Source organism: Orbicella faveolata, unplaced genomic scaffold, assembly GCF_042242905.1.
Source record: "Orbicella faveolata isolate gen_17 unplaced genomic scaffold, um_ofav_v1 contig_27, whole genome shotgun sequence".
Classification (NCBI taxonomy): Eukaryota; Metazoa; Cnidaria; class Anthozoa; order Scleractinia; family Merulinidae; genus Orbicella; species Orbicella faveolata.
The window spans coordinates 2,379,797-2,401,486 of NW_028301555.1; the positions used below are offsets into that span (position 1 = coordinate 2,379,797).

The following is a 21,690-nucleotide window of genomic DNA, read 5'->3' on the forward strand; positions in this document are numbered from 1 at the left end:
GTTACCGTTAGGATTCGATTTAGCGCCTTCTTTCCTATAAGCACGTGGTTCTCATAATAAGTGGCCCTATTCCAATAAAAGCCACCCCATTACTTAGCCTAACCATTCCTTTTTAAAATTACATCGTCATCCTGATTCTAAGTTTGTGTCTTGTCGCTGTGTAGGTAGCCTCGATTATCAGCCGCTTTTCGAGGAACATAGACCGACTCGAGAGATAGCGGCGGCAATCGCGCCTACTCTATAAGCATACTTTGCATTTTTGAACACCACACTGTAAATTACACCGACGAAATGAAATTGACTCAGAAAATGGAATGTTTCGGTAGGTAGTCACAATTCTAAACACACCTTTTTACATTCTCTTACATATTATAAGTTCAACAATAGAAAATGAAAGTAAAAACGTGGCAGCGACGGGTTATCTGATCTCCGCATATGGTCTCAAGTTGGGTATGGTTTTTGTACTCGTCTTGAACTGCGTATGTTTCTAAGAAGAAGCTACTTTTTCATCATTATCGATAAGACCATCAACAAAAGTGCTTCAAAAATTATGTTTAAGGGGACTGTGTCAGGTCATAAATAGGGTATCGAATTATTTTGTCAAGTCATAAATAGGGTAGAGAAAATCCCAGATTTTGGTCATAAATAGGGTAAGGGTTTTGGGAGGCGGGCCGCGCACCCCCACCCAACTTTTCTGGGAGTACCCCTGGACTCTACGGCCGCCATATTTGTGCCGCTCCGAGGGACACCAACATGGCGTGTCTGACCAGATCTCTTAAAATTTGGGTGAAACATTTCCTAAATATTGGCGAGGTTAGTTATATCAGTCTATGATATCCCAGATTCTTGACTTTCATTATTCCAAAGCATGGTTACGATTTGTTTTTTTTTTCGATGGCATGACAGTGAAGACCAGTAATTAAACAATTATAACGGCGGCTGATGTTTTGGACTGGTACAGTTGAACCCCGTTAATGCAGTCACCAACGGTCCGATGAAAATTTCGTCGAAGTGGCCGTGTTGATGGGATAGCGTCAAATTTCATGACTGGTATGTTTTAAGTGACGTCTTGTCGGAGATACAGATGTATCACACTTGCTCTTCTAAAAATCTGAAAAAGAATCCGAAATGCAGATATGATAACAAAAAATTAAAGCCCAAATCAGTACATAAAAGATTAACCGTAAAAAGATGTCATTGATAGGACATGTTACAGGCGCTTTGAATAAAAGAGAGTATTTCCTAATATTGTTTCTCAATAGTTGTTTTGTTTGGTCAATTTTGAATACGTATTTGCTTCAAGTGGCCGTATTAAAGGAGTAAAATTATAAAGGATTATACAGGTTGGGATTTCAGAAAGTGACCGCTGGCCGTACTATCGGGATAATCGCGTTCACGGGGTTCTCTTACAAGAAAGTGTATGGGCTTTTTTGCTGGAACAAAAATAATTGGCCGTAATAACGAGGTCACGATAAGGCGGGGTTCTACTGTAGCTAAGAAATTGTTACATCTTTGTCAGCTGAGATAGAAGATTCTTGATTTATACAAGCGTTCTCAGCGCTTAACGCGTTTCCCAGCGGTTTGTAAGAGTTTGAAGCGTAAATGTGCAAGACTTTTGAAAGAAAATGTTAAAAAACGACTAGGAGAAAATCAAATTATGAGCCAAGAACTGTAGACTGTAAATGCATTCTCGACCTCAGAGCCTTCGCCTTGTCGAGAAAAACAGAAAAGCCCTGGGGTCGAGAATGTGCCACTCGCAGAATCGCAGAAGCAGAAAGGCCGCGTTTGTTTAGAATGCAGGATCTTGGTATCTTAGGACTACATAAGAGTTTATTTCATAAAAACGAAATGTTCATGTTAAGCGGATGCCTCCGCTGTATTTGTAGATTAAACTCCTAGCCACTGGAGCCTGCTCTTACGGCTGTTACTAAAAGCGCGAGGCCAATACATTGTCCGAAAAAAAAAAGAAAACTGCCCTAGAAACAACGACGGTTATAAAATGTTCAGGACCATTTTGAGCACTATTCTCACGAAACAAAGGGAAACTGAAGTGTAAATACCATACGATGTTCCATAAATACAACATAGCAATAACTGCTATTGACATAAAAGCAAGATAACTTAATCAGGGTCCGTTAGTTGGTGTTTGTTCAACTTGCTAAAGGACGGTACATCCTATTGTACTGACAAGGGGTGAATTCGTGCAAGGCCTCTGCGGGTGCAGATAAGTCTTGGTAGTTGAAACCTGACCTTTATCAACACTTTCTTAGGCTGCGAAGCTGGCGAGGGCGAGGGCGAGGGCGAGGCCACGAGAAGAATCACGGTCTCACCTTCGCGGCTCCTTCTGCGCCGCGAAAGCAACCGATAAACCCCACCGAAGCCGCCAGCCACACGGGCTAATACTTTATTTTTATAGGCCATTTCGAGCTACCATGTGTCTCTGTATCGAAACAAGTACTCGTGCAAAGCCTTTCATGTGGAAACGAGTTTGATTTGCATGAAAATGAACCTGTAAGAGAAACTCATTTTCATATCCATGGTTTCGCACGAAAACATCGTTTTGACACAGAGGCAAAAGGTAACTCAGAAATGGCCTACTTACAGCTGTCAATTTCCTATTTCACAATTATAGGAAATTTGGGCCGCTCTTGGAGCACAGAATTTCAAAGATCAATTTATGTCTTTCGAACTGCTTCAAGTAAACATTATTAAATTCCTTGGTAAACGAAATGTAGAAGTTCCCGAGATTAATGGTTATTTCAAACTTGTTGCGAACACAGAAACTATTTGGAAGGGAAACTGAACATAAACTGGTTTTTTCCAAAGGTCAATTTCATAGTGTCCGGTCTGATTATTTCAAAGAACCACTCCGTTGTTCGCTGGCTAGAAAGATTCTTTTCAACTAACCAACATTGCGTGCCATGTTTACGAATGTCATCATCACATGGATTTTGAAAACGTTGAAGTCGTCGGACATGAGGCACATTACCATCAGCGGCTTTTTCTAGAAGCTTGGATGTCTGTAAAAGACCTGAACGCTGGAATGATCACATAGTCATCCCTGAAGTCTACAAGTGCTTAGCACGCACTTCAAATTCTCTCGAGTCACGCGCATACAGCACGCGCAACTTTTCAATTTTAAAAAGTTTTTAAATCGCGCGTAACGTGAAGCGGTTTTTCAACTGATGAAGGCTTAAGAGTTAGCCGAAAGGTCTTGCTAAAATATACAAGTCAGTGACAAAAAACGGCACTTTTATCGATTAACCAACATTCATTTGATACCTTATTTTTACTTGCACGTAACAAGGAATAACTAAAATATGTACGGCAATTAAGCGTGATTTCGATTCCATTTTGTATGTATAACCTGTTTGCTTAAAATGCTACATTAATGTGGCAATAACCTTGTTTCTTTAAACATTTTAGAGGCATTTGCAATGGTCATGTTTCGTCCTCTTGGAACACAACTTTAATCAACAATCTGAGGATAATTCCGGCCTTTACTAACAGATAACGAATTTGTCTAGTATACCCTATCAAGTCGCCTTTTGTTTAAAGTTGAGATCTTTTGATCGCTATTTTCACCACTAGCACTAAAATTGAAATTGGGACATTCAATACAACGGTTGTTACCCTTACCACTCTTTCTGGCTGGTCTTAGGGTACTTGAAACACAAGTTTTCACACATTTGTCCACTCGACTTAACAAATCGAATATGGTTTGGCGTGGTCTGTACTCTTATCGACAACGATGTGCGTCAAAAAATTTTGACCACTGTCATGACGCGTATCGTTGTCGATAAGAGTACAGACCACGCTAAACCACATTTCGATTTGTTTTTTTACCACAATATCAACGTCAAAGAATGTTATTTCAGACTGCGAGTTGAAAAAGGTATTGCGTGACACACTGACGCGAGCAGCGTTGTCTTGACTCTTATCGACAACGGCAAATTAGCCATTCAGATTGCGAGATTAGTAGCAATTGTTGTGAAAAAATAATTCTCCAAATGTAAAGATTAAGAAACCTAGACCAATATAACTGGGTACGTGCTGTTTCCAAGTTCAATGCAAGGAAGTCTTGGCGAAGGTAAACGAAGCTTCAATAATGCCTTTTCAATTAACTGTTGCCAGTTTCGTGTTAAACAGTTTTATTGCTTTTTAGCTTTTGAAAAGTTGTAAAACTAATTAAATTCCTCAGTAGCCGATTTGTTGTTATTCCTAAAATGCTTGTTTCAGCCAGCTTATTTCCGAAGAATAATTTCTTAACAGTTTCCGAGTTATTTCAAAGAACCGAGCCTTTGTTATTAGGAAAGCAGTTATTTCAGGTAACCAGGAGTGATTCCTTATTGCTACATGCATGTTATATGTAATGACTATAAACAATGAATGATATTTAAGCAATATTTGAATACCAATATTTGTGAAATAATTATCGTATTAGCTTGAAATGTAATTATAATTTGACAACATCCGCGTTCCTTATTTGTTAAGGTGCCTATGAAGTAAAAAATAATTGCTGCTGATTTGAAAGGCTTCTCAAAGTAAAGAAGAATGGCGTTTTCCGTTTTGGAATATCTTTTTTTGTTTTAGAGATATTCACGCTTTTGTATTATAAGTGATGACGTCATAGGTGGTTCTACTAAAGCAGTTCAACACTCAATCAAGAATAGCTCTAGAAATATTAAAGCAGTGTTCTTTAAACTTGGCACCAGAAATGTACATCACAAAAGAAACAAAATGACACCCGTCGTGCCGTCGCCATGACAACAGTTATGCCGCTGGTCCTGTTTTAATTAAAACTAACATTACCAGATTTTATCTTAAACAAGGATCATCCACTCCCAACAATCTAATAGGGAGAGTTAAGACAATATGGGAATCGTGCGTGTTCCCAGCAAAACCCTCTGTCCCTTTTCGAAGGGTTGCAAATTGGCATATTTGGTTTTTCACAGAAAGAGACTGGAGCCAAAAGTGTTGCCATGGCAACAACACAGAAGGTGTCATTCTGTTTCTTTTGTGATGCACATTTGTGGTGCCAAGTTTGAAGAACACTGCTCCAATATTTCTAAAGATATTCTTGATTCAGTGTTTTACTGTTCAAGTGGAACCACCTATGACATCATCACTTTCCTCATTTGCATAATACAAAACCGTAAATATCTCTAGAACGAAAAAAGATATTCTAAAAAGGGAAACGCCATTCTTCTTTACTTTGATAAGCCTTTCAAAGAAGCAGCAATTATTTTTTACTTCATGGGCACTTTAAGCTGTTTCAATGGCTGCATCTCGTCGTCTTGGACGCTCAATTTAACTCAAAACAATGATTCGCTTAGTAGCAGATGGCAAATTTACCTGGCAAACCCTACTTCATGCCTTTTTTTGTAGTCTTTTGTTAACACCTGTGCTCGTTGATCGTAATTTTCCTGTACCAACATTAGCCTTAAAATTACTTTGATGAAACTTACTATCATAAAAAAAAACCCTCACCCGGACGATCACACTATACGAACTACTGATACTCCTGGGTTCAAACCATTTACTATAAAAAAAAAACTAAGTAGAATACTTCCAAAGATCTTTAAAAGGCTATTGTTTTTAGCTATTACCTATAATTACATAATGATATGTATCACTACTGGTTACCTGAAATAACAACTTTCCAACTAAGAAACGACTTGGTTCTTTGAAATACTGAAATCAGAAACAATAAAAATATTGAGCTTCGAAAAAGAGAACCTTAGCAATAAGTGGGTTGAAAACCATTTTGTGAATAACAAAAATCGTTTATCGAGGAATTTAGTAAGTTTTATATGAAAAATTTAGAAAGACGTGAAATTGATCTGATGCTTTGCGTGCTCTAAGAGCCGCCCTAATTTTGTAATTGTCGTTAGATGTTAAGCTGTTTCAATGGTCAGGTTTCGTCGTCTTGGAGCTCAATTACAATCAAAAAAGAGCTGATTTCCGAAGCGAAACAACTCCTTTAGAAGCAGATGACAAACTTGCCTAGTGCACCCCAAATAAAGGCCTTTTGTTAACAGCTGTGCTCGTTGGTCGTAATTTTCCTGTACCGACATTAGCCTTAATGATTACTGAAATGAAAAATACTATTTGAAAAACTTGGTTGAATATTTACATAGATCTACAAAAGGCTATTGTTTATAGCTTTTACTCAGTCAGCAAAACGTACCTGCACGTATTGAACGTGAAACAGCGCATGCGCAACTGCATTTGTCTAGAGTAGGCTTCTTTAATCAGAAAATTTCGTCGGCGAGAACAACTGGAAATTTTGGTTGACGATAGAAATTTTAAGAAACATATAAGTCCAACCGTGACAATGTCAAGCTAAGACTAACAACCATTTTTCCATTCCTAATGACAATTTTATAGCTTTTTTAAAATTTCATTGAATAAATAGGTTTTTTCTAATTCTAAATCACGGCCTTCTTTTATTTTCTGCTTGCACGTTTGCCTTCGAATAAGCTTTTAGCTTACAGAAAACAGAATGAACGATGACTAAGCATTATTTGGATACCAATTTGTGCGTATTAATAACAGGTTCGCTTGAGATGTTACTTTAGTGTGAAAATATCAGTTTTTGCGGTGTTTTAAGTTTTCTTTGAATCGTCATGCTTTGTTCTTTTAACTTGGAGTTCAATTTTCACTGAAAGCATTTCTGAAATAAGATGACAAACTCGCCTAGTCGACCCTACTTCCTCACATTTTTTGTGTTCTTTTGTTTACAACTGTAATCTTCGAATCAACAAATTTTTAGAAACGGATTTAACTAAAAAAGTTAACGTTTAAAAGCAACGACGTTTCGACCGTTCGACGGTCATTTTCAAGTTAAAGAGTAAAATTTTTGCATGCGCCCAGATATATACAATCGATTATAAAAATGCTAATGAGACACTGACAAAAACTCTAAAATATTTACATAGAAATAATACAAGAAAATTGCGGCATGAGTAATAAAACGTTAAGGCGATAGAAACGATCAAAAAAAAAATGAAATAATTAAGTAAATAGCTTCGCGCGGATTGAGTCACTCTGTTCAATTTTGGTTGAAATTTACGAATAAAAAGCATTTCAAAAATCAAACAGTCGAGTTTACTCTGACATTTTTTCAAAATCCCGAAATTGCTTCCAATGGTCTCTGAATGAATGAAATCCACCCTCACTCAGCTTCACAATGGAACTCGAAGACAACGGCAAGCTTCCCTTTCTTGGAATGGTGATTATCAGAAATGGTCCCCGACTAGATACGAAGGTCTACGTGAAACCGACCGATACTGGGCTTTTACTGCATTACCAAAGCCATGTTGACGTAAGGTATAAACATTCGCTACTGAAGACAATGTTAAACCGTGCGTTCAAACTCTCCTCGAATTGGCAGTTCTTCCATCAAGAATGTGAACGTCTTACAATGTTTTTTGCTCGCCTACATTATCCCAAAACCCTCGTAGACAACACCATCAGACATTTTATTGAATGAAATTTACTGAGAATGTGTGTTTTAAACAACAAGTATCCGATGAACAAGATGCTCCCGTCAAAATTGTCTTATCGTTCAAATACCACAAATCGGCGAATGCGGTAAGACACCAACTCGGTGATCTCAGCCGAAAGATTGATGCCGTTGTCCAGCCTGTTTACACAAGTCAGAAGATCAAACGACAATTCAAACCAAAGGACCATAAACCTCCAATTGTGAATCAACAAAACGTTGTTAATTATTACAAGTGTGGTCTGTGCGATGCAGACTATGTCGGCTTCATTAGTCGACACCTACATCAACGTGTGGAGGAACATAAGCGATCAACAATCGGCAACCATGTAAAGGATGAGCACGGAAAGGATCCAGAGACCATTGGAAGCAATTTGGGAAGTTTGAAAAAATGTCAGAGTAAACTCGACTGTTTGAGTTTTGAAATGCTCTTTATTCGTAAACTTCAACCAAAATTGAACAAACAGAGTGACTCGATCCGCGCGAAGCTATTTACTTTGTTATTTCATTTTTTCTTTTAAATCGCTTCTATCGCCTTAACGTTTTATTACTCATGCCGCAATTTTCTTGTATTATTTCTATGTAAACATTTTAGAGTTTTAGTCAGTGTCTCATTACCATTCTTATAATCGATTGTATATATTTGGGCGCATGCAAAAATTTTACTTTCTAACTTAAAAATGACCGTCAAACGGTCGAAACGTCGTTGCTTTTTAACGTTAACTTTTTTAGTGAAAACTGTAATCTTTGAGCGCAATTTTTACACACAACATTAACCCTCAAATTGACGTTAAGAATGCAAGACTGCTTGTAAGACTTGACATTAATTCTGGATAGTCTGAAGTTTCTTGTTCAAGGAAAAAAATTCAGTTTTTCCCGCTCGATGAAAATCTTTCGTTAAGTAAATATTAAGAAACCTACCCCAGATAAATGTAGGTTGGCATGCGCTGTTTCTCAGACTCTACAAGTGCCGGCAGGTATGGGCATTGCAACTTGAGCTTCAATAATATGACTTTTCAAATTTACAGCTATCAATTTCGTATTCAACAATTACATTATTAGGCCTTCTTAAATCAAGGCAAAGCAACAGACTGGATTCAGCTCTCCACAGGAAACTAAGCTGCTGAGAAGATTTGGACTATATCAGGTCGGAAGAATAGTTAGAGGAGTGACTTTAGGAACAATAAACGATAATTAGGCAATATTTTAATACCAATATTGGTACAATAATTATCGTATTAGCTTGAAATGTAACTATAATTTGACAACCTTCGTTTTCGCTATATGTTAAGCTGTTTCAATGGTCGCGTTTCGTTGTCTCGGAGCTCAATTATTATCAAAAAAGAGCTGATTTCCGAAGCGAAACAATGATTTCTTTAGAAACAGATGACAAACTTGCCTGGTGCACCCTAAATCAAGGCCTTTTGTTAACATCTGTGCTCGTTGATCGTAATTTTCCTGTACCAACATTAGCCTTAATGATTACTGAAATGAAAGCTACTATTTGAAAAAAGTAGTTGAATATTTACATAGATCTACAAGACTCTTGCTTATAGCTTTTACTTATTACGTATATGTATCGCTACTGGTTATCTGAAATAACTATTTTCCTACTAACAAACGACTTGCCTCTTTGAAATACTGAAATCGGAAATATTTAAGAAATTGGCCTTTGAAATAAAAATAAGCAATAGGTTGGTTGAAAATCCATCAAGGGATTTAATAAGTTTTGTTTGTAAAACTTAAAAAGACACGAAATTGATCTGATGCTTTGTGCGTTCTAAAAAGCCGCCTTAATTTTAAAGTTATTGAATATTACATTATTGAAAAAAGTATTATTGAAGCCCAGTTTACAGTCACCAAAACGTACCTGCACGTATTGAACATGAAAACAGCGCCGCATGTGCAGCTGCATTTGTCTAGAGTAGGTTTCTTTAATCAGAAAATTTCATCGCGCGAGAACAGCTGGAAATTTTGGTTTACAATAGAAATTTTAATTTAAGAAACATATAAGTCCCACCGTGATAGTGTCAAGCTAAGACTAACAACCGTTATTGCATTGTTTGCTTGAAATGTCACTTTAGCGTGAAAGTATCGATTTTTGCAGTATTTTCTTTGAAAAAACTTAAAAGTTTTCTTTGAATCATCATGCTCTGTCCTTTCAATGTGGAGTTCAAATTTCACTGAAAACATTTCTGAACTAAAAGGCTATTAAATTCCCCTAACAGCAGATGACAAATTTGCCTAGTCGACCCTACTTCCTCACATTTTTGTCATCTTTTGTTTACAACTGTGGTCTTTGAGCGTAATTTTTACACACAACATTAACCTTAAAATTGACGTTAGGAATGCAAGACTGCTTGTAGGACTTGACATTAACTCTGGATGATCTGAAGTTTCTTTAAGTTTCTGGCATTAGAACAAATTTTCAGTTTTTTTCTGCCCGATGAAAATTTTTCGTTAAGTAAAGATTAAGAAGCCTACCCCAGACGAATGTAGCTGAGCATGCGCTATTTTTCAGTCTCTAGAAGCGCCGGCGGGTTCTGGAACAGTTGCAACTTGAGCTTTAAGAGTCACTGACTGGAAATATCGAGAATGGCTGGCCAGGTTAGAAAAATCGAAAATCCTGAAACTTTGCCTAAAGAACGCTTTTGGAGACCCACTTTCGAAAATATTATTCTGATTTCCATAGAATTTGAAGTCTTCGAGAAATTCGCAAACAACGAAAATATAGCTTTTTGCCTCATTAAATATGCAAAAAAATATCTGGAAAATTGACAAAGTTCTCGCTATTCGCATTGAAACAATTTACAAAACTAGAACTCGGGGTAAACTTAGCATAAGAGCTTTACTTTTCTTCTATCTAACAATAGGAAGTTTGAAATTTTTCAAGCAGTTTGAAGGATTGAATCGACCGTTGAAGAATTGCCTCTTCAAGCCCCTATGAAAACGGCAAAAATTGCGTAGTTTTACGGGCTTAAAACGCATCTTGGCATGTCCGATATGGAACTAAAACAAGTACTGTGCAAAAGAGTGTCGCTTTTACTATAATAACATGGAAAAACATTTCTGGGCAATCGAGGTTCACACAGGTAAAATGCAAAAGTTCGCGACAGTCTCTTCTCAAATTTGCATAATGCGGTATGTTCAAAAAACTCTATTGTCGAGCACCCTAATCTGTTTTTTCCATTTGTGGGCCTTGCCTTTTGGGAAATATACAAAAAGATAGTTGATCTATGTCGTTATTACAACAGTGTTTCATTATTTCACGCAAGATGCAAAAAATCTATAGAAAAAGCCCAAAATATAAGTTCAAAGTTACATAGATTAAACACGCAACATGTATTACGTGATTGGCGTCACGTAAGAGATATTTTCAGTTAGCTCCAATTGGAATTCCTCGATTATTGAGGTTTAGACACTTGATTATAATAGAAGCATATAGGGGTTTGTCTTTACCGTCTATACACACTCGATTAGTCTGCAAATATTCGAAAGGAGACTGGTCTTTTAAAGTATTTTTTAACCATTGTGTGTCGACTTTGATCTTGATGGAAAACGGATTAATTAGATGCACTAAATGAAACGAAGAGGTTTTATTAACGTGATCCAGCTAGACCAAGGAAGCAGGTTTTCTTGAAAAATAGGGTAAGACTGTTTGATGTCTATCCCGCGATCTGACCTCGGCTGGAATTCGGCCTAGTCCAAACGTCGTGCTTCTGCCGTGCCGAACTCAAATAAATTTGTCCCGGCAGTGGCATGACAAAAAGCTATGAAAGATTCAAACGTCGAATTTAATTCAGTCGCGCAGAAGATCGGAAAAATTTTGCTTTGCTGAAGACCTTTTTAAATGCTAGAAAGCAACTGCAGCTGATGCAGCAGGATATGAATTCACAGGGACGGCGGAGTCTTTTTTCAACTGAAGGAAGCGAGGGTGGGGGGAGATGGGGGGCTTGAAAACGAGCGGTGCCGGCGCAAGTTTTGTAGAGGGGTCTAGGGGCATCCTTTCCCCCCCAAAAAAACATTTTAAATCTAGGGGCTCAGAAATGGTATTTTTGACGTTCTCCATGGTGTAGTTCTTAAGAAAATCAACCTAATGGATGAACTATAAAATGACAGGTACTTTTAGTGCATTTGCAGCAATATATTTTGAAGGTATTGTGAGCTTGATACATCTTTCTCAGCCCTCCATGATATATCACGGCCTTAGCACTGACTGACCTGCGCTTTTACACAAGCCACCTCGTGTGTGGGAAGGAAGTGCACGCTGCGGAAAGGTTAAAACTATGTAAAGATGAAAAAGCTTCCTACAGATTTGGTACGAGGTAGTAGCTTTGTAAATTCTTGGTAAATCTGTAGTCAACCAGACTTTTTCCGTTTTCTTTTTGTTCCTCTTTAGTTCTTCATTTGTACCTCATACTAAAACAAAATAAACTGTCGTCGTGGTAAAAAGTGGAGTGGAGGGTGCGGGGGGGGGGGGTGTTGGGCTTGACCCCCCACCCCGGCTCCACCGTCCCTGGTTAGGGGTGGCGAATGGTCCTTCAAAAACGTCGAATTTCACGGGTCTCGCAGTCTTGTTTTTTAGCGGTTATGTGCGTCTCGCAGTCTCGATTTTTATACGAAGCTCTCTCGGAGTTTCGACTTTTTTCAATTGCAAGGTTAAGGGTTTCGAAGTTCCGATTCGTTTGTTTGTTTTAATAAATGACGTCTTCTCGTCACTTGATATTGAATTTCAGTAAAGCAACTTTCAAATTTCCGAAAAAATGTTGATGCTAACTTCTACCAAATTGTCTGAATTCCACAAAAGGCTGCAAAACTTACCGCAACGTCATTTTGGCGCCAAAAAACAGTTATTTTGTTCTAGGATATCCTAACGTAGTGTGCTATAGTCGAATTTCTAGTTCCAGCTTGTTTGCAAAGGCTGGCTAAAAGGCTAAAAGAAGATTTATTTTACCCGGTAAAATAAATGGTTTTTATGGTGCTTGTTATGACTCCGTTCTCACTTCCGCCTAAGAGGCTTCCGGGACTACGCACGGTTATGACGTCACATGCCTCGATACGCTTTCTCTCCCTTCACGTCGATTGAAGAAAGCATCGTGCTAGAATTTCATCCCCTCCTCCACCCCGTCTCCTCCCGTACATAAGGGAGCTTAAGCAAACCACGACGACGACGGCAACGAGAACGTCACCAAACAAAAGGTTTAATGAGCAAAACAATAGCTTTGCACGTGCGTTATAATTCTTTGTACATTTCTTCACCATCCTCTGCAAAACAACAACGTGAAATGACCAAGTTCTGAGTCATCTACGGAACGTGGACGACGACGGCTAATTTTTCGTATTTCGATTTGTAATTGAATGCCGTCGTTGCATATTTAGCTTAAACACGTTTTTAGAGCCATCGGCGTACCGAACAGATCTAGACAATCGCGAATCTCGCTTATAAAATATAAATTCATTTTTTACTAGGCGTCGTCCTCTGCGTCGTCGTCGTCGTTGCTTAAGCTCGCTATAGTCTTATTCTGGGACTCGCCAGTGGTTTTCACCCTCACCTTTGCTGGGAACGAGGTCGTTTAAAAGGTTAGCTCTTCCTTAGGGATGAGTGATTGGCAAATAAATGCTGTACACTTTTAATTATTGATAGCCACGATAGCTCATGATGAAACCCACGAAGTCCAAGAACTTATCTGTTGTCCCCTGTGGAACTGTGTAAAGGCACAAGTATTTACGACGAAAGGTTCCTTTGTAAGACTTCTGTACAAGCTCATTCTCGCTCATTCTTATAGCTCTCAACTAAATCTGGAGTTTGAATTTTAAGAGTCTGAGCCCCTCTCGCTCGCACTCAAAACACTTTGAAGTCCCGGTTTCGCAATCTAAAAAGTCAATATGTCTCGGGCTCGCAAAGAATAGCGCTGGTCTCGCCGTATCGCGTAGTCTGGCATTTACCATTCACCGCCCTTCTGCTTCAGTTCGGCACGTGCATAGCAAGAGCATGCCGTTCGAAGCCAAGTCGCGCTACTGCCGTGCGGAACGGCATTACGCCTGCCGTGCTATACGTAGTCGCGCCGACTTTAATTCAGCGTGCCGAACTGAGTGCATGCATGGTTTCAAACGTCGTGCTACTGCCGCGCTTGAGTCGAAGTTATCGGTATTCGCATTAAAACAATTTACAAGACTAGAACACCGGATAAACTAAGCATATTGAAAGCTTTATATTAAATTAAATTTTGAGAGGTTCCGTCGACTGTCGAAGAATTCAAGCCCCTATGGAAACAGAAAAAATTGCGTAATTTTACAGGCTTAAAAGGCGTTTTAGTTTACCCAATATCGGGTCGAAATAAATACTTCGATTAACTATTGGTCGTCTTCAATCAGTATTTGGAACAAAAAATCTGGGCAGTAAGAACGCGCGCCAGCAAACACAAACGTTTTTAAGGCTAGGTGAACTTTTTTGCATAATTGAAAAGTCTCTTCATAGAGTGACTACTCGATATATTTCTAACAGTGTTTTTTCGTCGTTGTTGGTGTCTTCAAGTACTTAGCCTTAATAGTTTCCAAATAGAAAAGAAAGAGGGAAAATCGATGGTTAAACTGACAACCGTTTACATAACACATCCCCTGTCATATTTTTCGGCTCAATCCCCGTAAAAGGTACCGCAAAAGCTCTCGGGGTGGACCTTTTGAAGATTAACCCCTAAAATGTACAACGAGCACCCCCGTTATTTTTATATGAATCTCCGCCACCCGGACCGCAAATGATCCCCAAATTGAACCGCAAATGATCCCAGGACCGGAAATAATCCCCATATTGGACCGCAAATGATCCCGATCAAAAAATAAGGAATGACTTGGATTTATATCAGAGGAAGGTGAGAACATATACAAAAATTATGAACTAAAAAACATGTTTTATCATTTTACAAAAAAATATTCCACGGTTGCTGTTTTGTTCTTCGAACGGTTCAGATCGTTTTCACTGTCACGCAATAACAAAAAAATAATAATAAATCGAAAAACAAACCAATGGAAAAAGCTAAGAAATTACGATGTACGCTATACTGAGATAACTAAATAAGACACTTCTCCAAATTTTAGGCCTGTGCGTTTCCCCAAACTTCAGAAATTCGTCGTAAATGTTTTCCAGAAATTTACAGAGCCCAGTAAGAAAACGCCATGTTGGTATACATCCGTGGTACACCAATATGGCGGCCGGAATATGGTGTAAACATCTGGAACTTACTTTGGCTTTCCAGGCGACTGATTATCAGTACTAAACAAACAAGCATTTACATAAACACTTTTCCTAATGCTCTAACTTCTAAAAACGCTCAAAATCATGAGTTAAGTATATATTTTCAACAAACTCGATCGTAGCCTTGTGTCACGCAACCTACATAACCCTGAAATTCAAAATGTTCTGGTTTCCAAAGGAAGCACGCTAATTGTAAACAGAAATAAATATACCGCCTCTTATGCCTGATGAGGATAAAAACACGTCACGTGAAGACGATCTATTGAATTAGAAGTCTTGCAAAAACACATACTTGGCGAAAAAAAAACACATACGGTTGCGATAGTATCAAACATCTATCAAACAGCTAACTTGTCAAAACGAAGTGCAAGCCTTGGCCTTGCTTGGTCATGAAGCTGAACTTCATAACTATAGCTTGGAATTTTGGCGTCTTAAAATACTCAAGTAGTCATTTCCGAGGAATTAAAGCCAAAATACGACCAAGGAAAAATTACAAAATAAATTTGTTCAAATTTCCAGTGCTACACACTAGGTGTTTTACAGAGTGATGAAGCGTTGTAAGCTTGTGGGTCTACTCAGGTGACAGCGTCTTCCTTAATAGTTGCTTCATGGTTAGATTTTAGTTTAAAACTTTAGACGAGTGGCGTTAATGGCTGATAAAATGTGATTTAACTATAACACTGAAATATCAATGTTTAGCAAAGGAGGATATGTAACGTATGTTGCACTGATCATAATTTTACTGAGAATTGCAAAGAAATGCAAGCCAAGTCGTGTTTTCATGATTGAGTGGTGACATTCATAACATCGTAGTTAGCAACAAAATTTAGCCGAAAGTATGAAAAAAAGCAAGTTGTAAGCCATTACAATTATAAAATGGCTTTAATAAAAACGTCGGTATTCACGTACGCCAATTCCCTATCCCCACCATCCCACCATCCATGCTATTCGTTACTTTTTTAGTCGGGATCATTTGCGGTCCCCATCGGGGATAATTTCCGGTCCACGATCATTTGCGGTCCAATTTGGGGATCATTTGCGGTCCTCGGATCATTTACGGACCCGCACAGATCAACTATCTTTTTGTTCATTTCCCACAATACATGGCCCACAGATGGAACAAAAACAGACTAGAGTGCTCAACAATAGAATTCTCTGAACATACCGCATTATGCAAATTTGAGAAGAGACTGTCGCGAACTTTTGAATTTTACCTGTGTGAACCTCGATTGCCCAGAAATTTTTTTCCATATTATTATAGTAGATGCGACACACTCTTGCACAGTACTTGCTTTAGTTCCATATCGGACATATCAAGGTACGTTTTAAGCCCGTAAAACTACGCAATTTTAGCCGTTTTCATAGGGGCTTGAAAAGGCAATTCTTCAACGGTCGACGGAATCCTTCAAAATGCTTGAAAAATTTCAAACTTCCTATTGTTAGATAGAAGAAAAGTAAAGCTCTTAAGCTAAGTTTACCCCGTGTTCTAGTTTTGTAAATTGTTTCAATGCGAATACCCAGAACTTTGTCAATTTTTCAGAAACTTTTTGCATATTTAATGAAGCAAAAAGCTATATTTTCGTTTTTTGCCAATTTCTCGAAGACTCTAAATTCTCAGAAAATCGAAATAACATTTTCGAAAGTAGTTCCCTAAAAGCGTTCTTTAGGCAAAGTTTCAGGATTTTCGATTTTTCTAACCTGGCCAGCCTTCTCGATATTTTCAGTCACTGACTCTTAATCCTGTTTGACAAGCATAAGAGCGCGAAAGCAAAGTAGTTGGATTAAAATGCCTCTGAACTACAAATATGCAAAATACCTGGAACAGACTGTGATTTCGTAACTGTTTAATTGTGCGCCACTTAATTGGGTTTGCTGATTTGCTCTCCTGTTGTTTCTTAAAAGTCTGCAAGAACAAATCAAATAAACACTGACGTCAATACATTTTCCTAGATCACACTTTGGGGAAATAGATTCATTCTTTTAAAGTGTTTAAAATAAACAGCAAACGAAAGAACATTTATTCAGACATCCACTCTTCAAAAATGCAAAGTTGTGCCAAAGTGTTAAGCAAATGACAAAGTTTCTACCTTCTGATGTTTCGGCTCAAATCAGCACCAAGTAATCTCAACTTCTTCCTTTTCCTTCGTTACCAGACACCTGTAAATAAATCTGAAAGCTTCAACATCAGATTAAAGGAAAGTGAAAGTGCTAATGACGCGATATTAAACTTAAGAGTGACTCTCTCTTCATACTTCAGTTCACTTTTGACAGTTAATTCCTGTGTTGTCACATGACCTTTATTGGCGTCGCAAGAATAACAATAATCAGATGGGGTCCAAACGAAAAGAGATTGTTTACAACACATTTAACAGGCAGACCGTAGATGGTTATTTTTAACTGAGTTTTGTTACCGAATGCAATCCGAAGTAAATTATTTCCCATCGTTTGTTCCCAAGGTCTCGCTGACCTGACTTAGACATCGACAAGCGAACACTCCAAATTGTGGAATGCTCGCATCGAACACAATTAGTCTTCGATAACATTTAGTTTTCGATAGAAAATAGTTGTCAACAACTAAATGTGTACTCGTAGTCTGTGGGCCCTGAGTAACGTAAAGTTTGTTGGATAAAAAAGATAAATTCCGTAAGAAAAGTAACTTAAACTACCTTGGTCAAAATAAAGATTGCAAACGTTTTGATACCGGGAGTAATTAAAGTCCAAAATGAACATTAGAAGTTACAACATCAAAACAAAGTAGTATAATTAAAATTCCTTTGAAACAATGTTGCCAGGCAAGCATAAAATTAGGGGCTTTCCCTCGATGGTAGACTTATGTCTAGTGCTAATAAATAACATTTGCTGACATTTTTGTGTTATTCCAAGTAGTTGTGATGTGTTTTGCGATGTTGTGTAAATGTCTTATAAACATGCAAACTAAAGACTAGATATCATAGAATGTCGTTTTCTTGTGCTAATACAAGCCCATCACTCCCGTGATACTCAAGTTATTTCCTTCCCTTTCACTCACAAGCTTCAAATAGAAATTTCCTATCTGACTGATATCACATTTATACATTTATTTCAAAGTTATTTCGGAAACATTAGATGTTAGTTTTCCTTGGCAGTAAGAGGGTTAAAAAGAATACGAAATTTACCACTTGCTTTGAACAGACGTTAATTTCCGCGGGAACCAGTTGATTGGTTTTCAGTGTTAGTTTGTTCCTCTCTGTGTTCTCCTACAATCTCAGAAAAAATGAAACAATCTTAGAAAAAATGAAAAGTGGCCATGAACATAGCTAAAAGTTTCACTTTGTTGGAGTTTTTTTTTATCCTTAGCATGCCTTAAGTCTTCCAAGCAAGCATCAGAGAAAGAAATACCATTCATGTTCACACATTGAAGTCGCATACAAATCACTGAAATGATTGTTTCTACCTTTTAAAGCTTTTACGTAAATTGCATTTGCCTTCTTCATCTTCATCAAGCCCCTCAGTGAATTCGAAAGCTTCACCATAAGATCATATCAGTTTTAACCGCGTTTCCTATGTAGTCATGTGAGCACATTTGTTTTTTACTAAAAATGTCAATGAACAGAGAGCTTCGGCACCGAAAGCTCTTTATGGAAGGCTTGTCACAGCTACGCAAAAGTGGTTAGAACATTGAACAGCCGAGTACAATAAATCATTATGTTAAATTGAGTTTCATTACCAGTGCAAGTTGAAAAATAGAGATGATTAAAAGATGTGCAATCTTCCCGGAGAGGATCGATTGATTGTTTTCGTGCCATGAGGCGACGATCGAGGCCAAAATTATTATCTTAGGAAAGCCAGTGAGACTTGAGAGCGCAAAAGCAAAGTAGTAGGATTAAAATTCAATGCCTCAGAACAACAAATGTACAAAATACCTGGAACAGACTCTGTTGCCGAAACTTTTAAATTAGTTTTATGGATTAATTTGCTTTCCTGCTGTTTCTTAAAACTATCAAGGTCTGCAATAACAAATCCAGTTAACGTTGAAATTAATACAATCTTCCTAAATCACACTTTGGAGAAATAGATACATTCTTAGACTTCTAAAGTGTTTAAAACAAACAGCAAACGAGCGACCATTTATTCAGACAAGCATTCTTGAAAAATGCAAAGTTGTTGCCAAATTGTTAAACAAATGACAGAGTTTCTACCTTCTGATGTTTCGGCTCAAACCAGCACCAAGTAATTGCTAATTCTTTCTTCCTCTTCTTTGCCAGACACCTGTGAATAAACCTGAAAGCTTCAACGCCAGATCGAAAGGGAAGTGAAAGTGCTAAAGAAGTAAAATTAAACTTAAGAGTGACTCGCTCTTCATGCTTCAGTTCACTTTTGACAGTTTATTCCTGTGTAGTCACGTGACCTGTGTTGCCGTTATAAGAATAACAATTATCCGATGACAGTTTCAGCGATAAATCAACTTCCTAATGACAAGAGATTGTTAACAGCACGTTAAGGCGGGAGACCGTGGATTATTACTGTTAACTGAGTTTCACTGCCATAAATAGAAACTTTGAATGAGAAAAATAAAGGTAATGTAATGAAGCTGGCAAGAGCAAGTCTTAGTAACTTAATTAACCAAGTACGCTTGTTGGATTAAACACATACAGTTTACGATAAGAATTAGAAATGAGATAAATTGCCTTAGTCAAAATATAGATTGAATGTTTGAGTGCCGAGGGAAATTTAAGTCCCAAATAAATATTCAAAGATGTCAGTGAAGTTAAAACAAGAAAACAAAGTAGTAGAATTAAAATTAGTTTGAAACAGTGTTGCCAGGCAAGCATAAAATGCGGGGCTTTTCCTTGTTAGAAGGCGTAATTGCTAGTGTCAGTAAAATAGCACTTAGTGAAACTTGTGTGTTGTTTCAAGTAGCCCCCCCCCCCGGATAGAAGCCCTCCTCAGGTAAAGAATGAAATGAAATGGATTTATTACGAGGTTTTAAAGCTCAATATAAAACCAGGATATGAACAACGTATCGCAATCAACACTGCGGTAGCTCATTTCGAAACACATTTTTTATTCTGTTTATAAGCGCCCCCCCTCCCCTCCCGGGATATAAGTCCCTCTGGTTATATCCCATCCAAAACCCCTTACGAAGTTGTATAAGCCCAGGGCTTATAAGTTGCAGTTAACGGTATTTCGTGATGTTTTGCAAAATGTCTCGTAAACGAATTGAGGACTAGTTGTTTTGGATTGTCGTTTTCGTAGGATTAGGGTTAGGGTTAGCCATTAATCCCATGACACTCAAGTTATTTCCTGCCCTTTCACTCCCAAGTTTTAAATACAACTTTTCTCTCTGGCTGATATTACATTTATACATTTATTTGGAAGTTATTTTCCTTCACAGTAAGAGGGTTGAATAATAACAAAAGTTACCACTTACAGACGTTATTTTTCGTTGGACATAGTTGATTGGTTTCCACTGTTAGTTTGTTCCTCTCTGAGTTCTCCAAAATCTGCAATCTGAAAAGTGCAAAATGAAAAGTGGCCATGAATATAGCTGTCTAAAAGTTTTACTTTGTTGGAGTTTTTTTATCCTTAGCAAGGCTTAAGTTTTCCAAGCAAGCTACAGACGAAGGAAATTCCATTCGTGTTCAGGCATTGAAATGCAAAGTTGTGGTCGCATATAAATTAAATGACTACGTTGTTTCCTTTAAAAGCTTCTACTCAAATAGCATTTGCCCTCTTCGTCCTGACTGGATTCGAAAACTTCACGACCAGAGAAGATCATTTTCAACAGTGTTTCCCTTGTGGTCAAGTGACCTCACTGGTTTTACTCAAAATGTCAATCAACAGAGAACTTCGGTGCCGAAGCTGTTGATGGATCGTCGATCAAAGCTATGCACAAATGGTTAAATCAATAAATCATTACGTTCAACTGAGTTTCATTACCAGTGCAGGTTGAAAAATAGCCAAGGTTTAATCTTGAAACAAAAAGATGTGCAATCTCTCCTTGTTTTTGCTGCCGTTGACCGATCAAGGCCAAAACAAATATCTTAAGAGAGGCAGCGAGACATGAGTGCACGAAAGCAAAGTAGTAGGATTAAAATGCCTCAGAACAACAAATGAGCAAAATACCTGGAGCAGACTCTGGTAGATGTCGTAACTGTTTAATTGGTTTTGCTGACTTGTTCTCTCGTTGTTTCTTAAAACTATCAAAGTCTGCAATAACAAATCCAATGAACATTGACTTTAATACAACCTTCTTATATCACATTTGGGAGAAACTTCTAAAGTGTTTAAAACAAACTACAGACGAACGACCAGTTCTTGAAAAATGCAAAGTTGTTTAAAAATTGACAGAGCAAATGACAGAGTTTCTACCTTTTGATAGTCCGGCTTAAATCAGCACCAAATAATCTCTGCAGCTTCTTCCTTACTCTTCTTTAACAAACACTTGTGAATAAATTTGCATGAAGCTTCAACATCAGATCAAAGGAAAGTGAAAGTGCGAATGAAGCACTTTCACGTGACCTTTATTAGCGTCATAAGAGTAACAATAATCAGATGACAGTTTCAGTGATAAATAAAAGCCTTAACAATAGGCAATAGTTAACAACACATTAAGGCTTTAGACCGTAGATTATTACAGACTGTTAATTGAGTTTCACTGCGATAATTAGAGACTGATTAAAAAAATAACAGTAATGTAATGAAGCTGGCAAGAGCAAGTCTCAGTAACTTAATTAACCAGGTTTGCTGTATTAAACACATGCAGTTTACGATAAGAATTATAAATGAGATGAACTACCTTAGTCAAAATATAGATTGAATTTTTGATTGCCGGGGGCATTTAAAGTCCCAAATAGATATTCAAGGAAATCACTGAAGTCAAAACAAGAAAACAAAGTAGTATAATTAACATTCGTTTGAAACAATGCTGCCAGGCAAGCATAAAATTAGG

At 37.8% G+C, this 21,690-nt stretch overlaps 1 protein-coding gene and 1 pseudogene across 3 annotated transcripts in view; both read left to right on the forward strand.

Moving 5' to 3' along the window:
* Positions 1 to 21,690, forward strand: part of LOC110051350 (uncharacterized) — a 434,502-nt gene that overhangs the window by 359,766 nt on the left and 53,046 nt on the right. The gene's annotated exons all lie outside the window — the stretch shown is intronic.
* Positions 7,185 to 8,028, forward strand: LOC149107133 (uncharacterized; annotated as a pseudogene).